The following is an 8,316-nucleotide window of genomic DNA, read 5'->3' as shown; positions in this document are numbered from 1 at the left end:
AAAATATGTAATTGCACTACAAATCACCATTTTCAGCCATAGTTAACAATGAAGACAGGGATCTTTCACATTCCATTTATTCCTATATTCATATTCTGAAGAATTTATTAGACATCAATGTGTTTTTGTTTTGTTTTTTAAAAGTGCTGTTTGCTTTCTGTTGCAGGTACTCCTCATTATTTCAGTAACAAAATATGTAACTGTTTCTTTTTAAAAGAGAGAATATCCAGCTTTGGCATCAGCAGCATTTGCAGAAGGGACATTGGCATATCCAAGTAGTGCTGAATTTTGGAGTAATTTCATGCCTGGCATCTGAGGATTTTATTTTTGGAAAAGGCTGCTGTGTTCCCTGAACTGAAGACGGACTGTGTAATTTGTAAGCGTCTGGGCTATGATAAAGTGCAGCTCCACATGCTTCCCCATTATGGTTTGAAGCATAGAAAATAGAGTGATTCATTTGGCTGTTTAAGAAAAAAGGTTCTTAGTTCATCAGCAAGGCAGCAATAGATCTGGCAATAGTGTGGCCATGATCCAGCAATGAAACCTGCATGCCAAGCAAAGCATTTTCCCTGCGGGCAATGTGGATATGCACACAAGACCTCTCTGCATGTGAGATCTGGAGGTAAGCCAACTCATGCAGTCCATAGTCTCCTCTCAAACATCCATTCATTTGATAAGTGTTTCATTTTCATTATATCACATAATCCCCACCCCCTACCCGCAATATTTTTCCTGGTTTCAGTTATTCATCTCAGGCTATGTTGATGTTAGTACACTGTACAGTTATGGGTACATGTAGCAGTGCCAGCTAATGCACACAATATGTGCTGTAGACAGATGCAGTTGGGGCCATGGTAGCAGCATGGGAGTCTGCAATGCTGGATCTTCCCCACATTTTCCAGATTTTCCCGGGATTTCAAAGGCAGAATTGACATCTAGGTGAAATACCTGAAAGGTAGTGCTTTTTTCCTGGAGCTTAGGCAAGTCAATCAAAAAACCGACTTGGGGGTTTGTCTGCAACTTTCATTTTTTTAAAAAAATCTTTCAGGGTGTCCTGGTTTTTACTTTTTGAAATACAGTATAGCAACCCTAGTTAATGCCTCCTAAATCCCAGGCTGGCAAGGACACTAAAGAGGCAACTGCAAAATGAGGCCCTTTGCGTTCATTTGTTTTTTATCCAGGTGACCTGCATATCTTTCTGAGACATTGAAGATAATTGGTAAGAGACCAGGCATTTCCAAAAGGATGAATACACTGTATGGTTACTTCGTTCGGGAAATCCTTCTGGAAATGTTTTGATTCCTGGTTTAATAGCTCTACTTCAAGAAGCCAAAACTTACATGAACAAAAGCTAAAATCAAACACTTAGAACAATCATTTTAGCCTATCCGTGTGTTTGTGTGGATGGGTCTTTCTGATACTGCAGGACCATATTGATAGTGTAATATCATCAGTTTTACCACTAGAGGGCATTCCTTCCAAGTGTACATTTAGATGTGTAGCCTGAGTAGAAAATAGAATGCCTATTTCTAAATATTTAGGTTCCACATACAGTGGTACCTCGGTTTACGAACTTAATCTGTTCCGGAAGTCCATTCTTAAACCAAAACCGTTCTTAAACCGAGACGCACTTTCCCTAATGAGGCCTTCCGCTGCCGGTGTCCTTCCACCATTCGGATTCCATTCTTAGACCGAGGTAAAGTTCTAAAACCAAGACACTACGGTATTTCCGGTTTTGCAGAGTTTGTAAACAAAATCGTTCTTAAACCGGACTGTTCTTAAACAAAGGTACCACTGTACCAAGAACCAAAGCAAGAAGCAGGGAGAGATACGATTTTAAATGCCATAATCTAAACTGATTATAGAATCATAAGATACCAGGTACTTTTGCATATACATACACACACACACACACACACACACACACACACACACACTAATTAAGACAGTGGAGGTTTCAGCTCTAAAACCAAGGCAAGAGTGCCAACATCTTTAACTGCCTGCCTATTTTATTTTTTATACCCAGATTAGGTATGGATCCTTAATTTCGACTCTCAACACAAACTCCTCCCATGAGTGCAATTCTCTCATTCCATTTGTAGAGTGAAAACATAGGATCTTGGCCAGAATATACCCCAGGTCCATTAAATAATGGACCTGAAAAGAGGAGAAAGAGGAGAGCGCAAAATATGGTCTGAAGCTCAACATCAAAAAAACAAAGATCATGGCTCTGGTCCCATCACCTCCTGGCAAATAGAAGGGGAAGAAATGGAGGCAGTGAGAGATTTCACTTTCTTGGGTTCCATGATCACTGCAGATGGTGACAGCAGTCACGAAATTAGAAGACGCCTGCTTCTTGGGAGAAAAGCAATGACAAACCTAGACAGCATCTTAAAAAGCAAAGACATCACCTTGCCGACAAAGGTCCGTATAGTTAAAGCTATGGTTTTCCCAGTAGTAATGTACGGAAGTGAGAGCTGAACCATGAAGAAGGCTGATCGCCGAAGAATTGATGCTTTTGAATTATGGTGCTGGAGGAGACTCTTGAGAGTCCCATGGACTGCAAGAAGATCAAACCTATCCATTCTCAAAGAAATCAGCCCTGAGTGCTCACTGGAAGGACAGATCCTGAAGTTTAGGCTCCAGTACCTTGGCCACCTCATGAGAAGAGAAGACTCCCTGGAAAAGACCCTGATGTTGGGAAAGATGGAGGGCACAAGGAGAAGGGGACGACAGAGGACGAGATGGTTGGACAGTGTTCTCGAAGCTACTAACATGAGTTTGTCCAAACTACAAGAGGCAGTGAAGGATAGGCGTGCCTGGCGTGCTCTGGTCTATGGGGTCACGAAGAGTCGGACACGACTGAACGACTGAACAACAACAACAACAACAACAACAGCCTTATGCAGAGTAAAGTGTTCAGAGCAAAGCATTCTTAATGGATTGTGTCAGAGCTTACTCACTGATGAACGCTGGCACTCAGGTGAATTTTGCTTGGTACCCCATGCCTCTCCATCCGGGATGCTATATTCACTGTGTCTCCAAACAAGCAATAACGTGGCATTTCCCCCCCCCCCCCTATGAATTTGACCAATCACCTTTTAAACCACCAAAGTTGGTGGCCATCACTGCCTCCTGCACATCTTATGAAACACAAGATGAACCATGCATGTTTGCCTAACAGCATGTTTGCCTAACAGCTGGGCACAACAGGAGAAGGCTATTCAGGTCTGTCTCAGAATAAGGCAGTTCCTGTGTTCTTATATGCCTCATTTGAATGCAGGCTTTATCTTTCTTTCTCACCCAACACACCCGCCCACCCACCCCTTGCATTAATGTTGCAGTGACAGAAAAATTTCTGCTAGACAGAGCCATTTGTAAAAGCGTTAATAGTTACTCCCGATAGTCCAACTATCTCAGCAGTTCACCTTCTAAACATTTCAGTCTGCATGCCTGAACCACCAGAGCTGTAAGGAAATATTTCCTCTGAACAATTTCTAGCAAAGCACCTCAATTGGAATTCTGACAGCCACTCTGCCTTTATTTGACACATTTCACTTCCAGGACAATACAATGCAATTGTGTGACAAAACTTATACTCACCTTCGCATGAAACTGCTATTCACTGCTGACACATAGAGAGAGAAAGTATTCATCTCACTATAGTTTAATCATATAGCAGGTGCTGGTTGTTTTTTGTTTTAATGCTTCATATGGAGGAGTCTTCCTGGCTGGCCATGCTACTCAAATATACATATAAAGTACATCTCAATATGAGAAAATAAGTTCTGAAGGTGTATGTAATTTAAAGCGGTATGTAATTCATAAAAGATTAATATTGACACACTATTTTAAAGATAGTAGGGAAAATTGACAGGGGTTCCATATCAGATTTCTGTAGCAGATGTAGAGACAGAAGAAAATTCTTAACAGATTCTAAAGGCTCTCTTTTGGATACATGAAATTGCTAAAAATGGTGCATTTTAAGAGGCCTTGTATTTAATGTTTTATACCTCATAACTACAGAAATATTATAAAACATACATCAAATGGGTATCTTTTTTTAAAAAAGCAAAGGATTCTATGCTTTTGACATGCAAATCTAGTACATAGACCCATTTTATTATTTTATATAACCACACAGGTGGCCAGCCAGAATTCTGAGGGTTATAAGTCCTTGGAATAATTTCATGCAGGTGGCAAGGAGGGGTGGTGGTGGAAATAATTGGGTACCAGAAACAAAGGGAGGTGAGAAGAAAGTGATAAAGGCATTGGATAGAGGAAGGTAAAACAATGGGATGGCTTCACCTACCTTTAGCTCTGGTCCCAGCTCTCGTCCAGGAGCACCCCAGACAGCGTATCTGCTTCTTCAGGGGGAGTGCAACCCCTTTCAGGGCAGGCAATTGATCAATTTCTCAAATCCAGGACCCACCCTTCCACAGTGCCTCCATCTTGTCAGGATTCAAGCTCAGCTTATTTTCCCTCATGCATCCCACCACCGCATCCAGGGCCCACACTGCTTCTCCTGATTCAGATGTTATCAAGAAACAGAGCTGAGTGTCACCAGTGTGCAGATGGCACCTTGAACCAAAACTCCTAATGACCTAAAGTTACCACCGAATAGGGCCAAGGAAGGTGAACCTGAAACTGTTCATTGGCATGATTAAATCGTCTGACATGTTTTGAGTACCTTCGTTGGGCAAGCAATGGCAAGTTCTTCCATATAAAAAAGAAAGGTGCTTCCAAAACATCGACACAGCATGCACTCCTTTGTTATTCCCTCTAGTAACGCCCCACTCTCTAGACCCCCACCCCCTGATATACCAATAAAGCACTCGGTTCTTGAGGCTGGGTTACTCTGGCATTGTTTGGCTCAGGGAGGGAAAAGATCCTTTATCCTTTCCCACCTTCTGAAACCTTCCATGCAAACCCTGAACAGCATTCCAAAGCTACTGTTCCAGCCCAGCTGGAGCCCTGCACAAGACAATTCCTGTTTGGGGCTGGGGCTATTTTGCTGGATTCCCATTGTATATTCATGTTCTTAAAAGGTTCATGAACAGTATAGAAGGAAAGCTGTGTCCTCCTTACTACTCATCTTCTATAGAAATAACTAATGGGTGTCTGCACACATTGATGTGAACACAGCTATAAAAGCAATCAACAGCTGGAGTTGGTTTGGCGAGTTTGTATTCCACCCCCCACGACATGTTAGAAAGATTCATGTGTTAGATTCCTTCAGTACTCCCTGGGGTTCCTTCTCTGCTCTGGGTTAAAGACTACAGAGGAATCGCTCTCAGTTAAAGCTGACTCAGCAGCCCTCTGATCATTCCTTGGGCAAGACTCCACAAACACAACTCAGAATCATTTCCTTCAGGGTCTCTTTTAGTGTTACTTCACTTGAAGGCTGCCCCACAACAGCTGTTCAGCTTCCCCACAATTCTTTCCGCTAGAATCTTACTCAATGTTGCTCTGGTTTAAGTTTTGCAATAATATTACCCGTGACAACCAGTCCTTGGTTAGACTGAGGCTACTATCCCTAAACCTCTTAACTGTGGCATTGTTAAGTAAATTGGATTACTCCAGAGATGCAGGGACTATAGCATATCTGTATGTGGTCTTGAAACATCTTGCAGACACGAGTGGAATTCAAGAGAAGACTACTGTCACCACTTAAAAGAGAGATGACTAGGATGCTGTGTTAAGGGATTTGCCTGAAATCGTGTGATCAAGCTGAAGGTCTGAAGAGGGCTTTTAAGTGTGTTCTATTAGGAACCTCCCCTCCAGCAGGAATTCTGGCTTATTGGGATTTCCCATTTGGGGGAGAGTTTCTAAGTGTGTTCAGTAGAAAATGGAACACACTTTTTCCTTGAAGAAAAAGTGGGATATAAATGTAACAGGTAAGCAAACAAACGAAGAGCAAATAAAAGGGGGGAGGGGAAAATGGAGATCAGTAGTTTAAATGATAACACTGATAAAAAATGTCAACATAGTAAAAAGGGAGAACAAAAAAAGGCTTATCCCAGCACTAAAAATGATTACTATAGGTTCCAGATGAGCCTCTTTAATGGCAGCATTCCCCCACTGGGACACCACCACTGAAAAAAGCCTCTCCCTCATAGACCCTCTCTGTTATGTCAAGAGTGAAGGAACACTCATAGAATGGCCTATGTTGATGATCTTAAGCCCTGAGTAGATACATATGGGAAGAGGTGATCCTACAGATCCAGGAGATCTGGAGATTTATAGATAAAAACCAACACTTTGAATAGGCTCTCCCTGAGAAGGTCAGAAAAGGCTAAACTACAAACCCCTAACAAGGCAGTCTAACCTGATGCACTGAGGAACAGCTTGAGTTTACACTACATATAAATAAAACAGAGCCTTAGCTTATTACATCTAATGGATACCAACACAGAGCTTAGAGGAGTTTAAAGAGGAACAAGTATAAAAAGATGTTAAATGGAACGTAAATTGAGCCACAGCTTCCTTTCTGTTTCAGAGTTGTTGTTGTTGTTGTTCAGTCGTTCAGTCGTGTCTGACTCTTCGTGACCCCATGGACCAGAGCACGCCAGGCACGCCTATCCTTCACTGCCTCTCGCAGTTTGGCCAAACTCATGTTAGTAGCTTCGAGAACACTGTCCAACCATCTCATCCTCTGTCGTCCCCTTCTCCTTGTGCCCTCCATCTTTCCCAACATCAGGGTCTTTTCTAGGGAGTCTTCTCTTCTCATGAGGTGGCCAAGGTACTGGAGCCTCAACTTCAGGATCTGTCCTTCTAGTGAGCACTCAGGGCTGATTTCTTTGAGAATGGATAGGTTTGATCTTCTTGCAGTCCAAGGGACTCTCAAGAGTCTCCTCCAGCACCATAATTCAAAAGCATCAATACTTCGGCGATCAGCCTTCTTTATGGTGCAGCTCTCACTTCCGTACATTACTACTGGGAAAACCATAGCTTTAACTATACGGACCTTTGTCGGCAAGGTGATGTCTTTGCTTTTTAAGATGCTGATGTCTTTGCTTTTTTTTTTGCTTTTTGCTTTTTTTCAGAGTTAGTTCCTGGGAATTCTTAAAGGGGTTGGCAAGCAAACTCCCTTGATTCCACTGCATTATGGGAAATATTAAGTCCTTAAAGTAGGCTGGCAATTCAAAGAGGGAAATGAAAGGACTGGCAGGAGGTGTATAATATTCCTAATTAACATGGAGGGCTAAATTAAATGACATTTGTGAGTGATAAATTATTTATGAATAGGGAAGGCACCCATTCATCCAGTTTCAGCATCAACTGGTAAAGAGATCACGTCACCTGACTGGTTTCAACCAGGCTAACCAAACTTTATATACTCTGGTATATTGAGATGTCCAATCTCAATGTTATGTACTGGACATTTTTTCCATTTGTTTATAGGTTTTTATTGAATTTTTAATAGAAACAAGGAACACCATCAAACAAGACATAACAAACCATTATAAAATGAAACAATACTTACTTTATAGGAATATGGGGAGTGGAAGCAGGCGGTGGAATGTGTGGCTGGCAGTGCAGACCAACTCAGTGTGTTCATTCATTTATGCAAACAGATCTGTACATGGAGTCCCCATGTCTGAAAGTTTTCCATCTTTCTCGTGCTTTTGCTTCTCACAGTCATGTTTGTAATTAATTGTCACGCCTTCTGTCCATTGTACAATCAAACTTAAATATGCATACCTTAATTCAGGTCAAGGTGTGCATGCACAAAAGTAATTGTACAATGGATGGAAGACGTAACAATTAATTTTATACATGTATGCCTTGACCTGAATTACTGCATACAAGTGAGTAATTTTTAGGTGGGAGCTGTTAACTTGTACTTCAAGCAACAGTTTCCTCTGTCGTATATTAAGTTGCTTTCAATTAATGGTTTCTATAGTGGTTTCCTATGCTATGTGATAGGTAAGTGTTACATCAAAAGCATATTCAAATCACATGCTTAGGACTAGTCATACCTCAAGAAGCGGCCATGGGGACTCCCAATCTGGGAGCTCCTTGGAGAAAAAGGTGGGATATAAATGTCAAAAATAAAATAAAATAAAGTTGAAGAAGTAGACTTCTCTGTAGGAAAACTGAATATTTGTATTAGATTTCCTCCTTTGTTCAGCCTATGTATTTGTAAATAAACACAAACATTAAAAAAATACTTGAGACACTCAGATATACCTTGCCAGGTATGTCTCTTTAAATCACACCTCTCTGCAACCCCTCTCCAAGCTGGGAAACATAATTCCCATCACTCTGAGTATATAATCTGAGGAATTCTTTGATAATATGTATGCCAGGAAA

This window comes from Lacerta agilis, chromosome 5 (assembly GCF_009819535.1).
Source record: "Lacerta agilis isolate rLacAgi1 chromosome 5, rLacAgi1.pri, whole genome shotgun sequence".
Classification (NCBI taxonomy): domain Eukaryota; kingdom Metazoa; phylum Chordata; class Lepidosauria; order Squamata; family Lacertidae; genus Lacerta; species Lacerta agilis.
Note: the sequence above shows the minus strand (reverse complement) of the source record.